Raw genomic sequence first — 1,068 nt, forward strand, 5'->3', positions numbered from 1 at the left:
TACAACATGCTAAGACCTATAAGTATATACAATGTACTAAGGTAAACAAGCATATATATCATGCTGAGACAGTTAAAGTAAACTTCTAAACATATGTCCATATAAGCACGTAAACATGCTATCAAGAAGCAACTAAAAACATAGAGCATGGCAACACAGGCATGATATGCACCCAAAACCCATCGTCCTAAGGTTTTCGAACCTAGGAGCTTTAATACCACCTTTGACGACCCTGAATTTTCAAACCCAGTGTGTCCTGTGATAACCCAAAACAAATTCAAAATGCGAAAGCTGAATAGAAATATGGCCTCTAGAGATGTACACCATCCCTAAGACACAAAAGTGGCTTCTTAAGGAGTCCTGAGGCTCAACGGAAGCAAGGAGGAAACAAGGGTTCCAAAACCTTACAAGAAATGGACCAAGGGTAAAATGGTCATTTTACCCAGAAATGGGTGCCACCATGCACACCATTGGAAAGACAACAAAAAATTAACAATTTTAGGCTCAAGAATCACTTGATTCGGAGTCCGAACGAAATAAATATGAAGATAGAACAAAGTGGCATCCTCCGATTAAGAGATACCACGACCCTATCTCACTAAAACTATCATAACTCTCACTGCAGTTGGAGTTTTTGTGTGTGGTTGGAACCATTGGAAATCTAACTTCAATATCTTGAATTTAAGCTCAATAATGACCAGATTTGGATTAAAAATGAGTGAGATATGACCCTATGAAGTTGGCTCAAAAAAGCTGTCCAAGAAACTGAAAAGAAATCAAGCTTCAGGGAGGATCAACAAGCTGACAGCAAGGATCAACGGGATGAAACTCAATGATTAGCAGGCTAACGACAAGGATCAACTGGCCAAAATGCCCTGTCCAAGTTGCAAACTCACTGGAATTGGCTTCGAAAGGCTATCAGTCGGCTGACAGCTTTTGTCAGCCAACCGACGCATCAGATAGTAGCAAAAGCTGCTGCTGCTAAATGTGGGGAAGGTGCTCGGTCCACTCCTAATGTTATACATGCATCCCAAGTGTCCCAAAACAAGTTTAAAAACATCCCATAGC

The sequence above is a fragment of the Cornus florida genome, unplaced genomic scaffold (genome assembly GCF_030987335.1).
Source record: "Cornus florida cultivar Cherokee Brave unplaced genomic scaffold, ASM3098733v1 CherokeeBrave_3.0.0_Hap2_Chr10, whole genome shotgun sequence".
NCBI lineage: Eukaryota > Viridiplantae > Streptophyta > Magnoliopsida > Cornales > Cornaceae > Cornus > Cornus florida.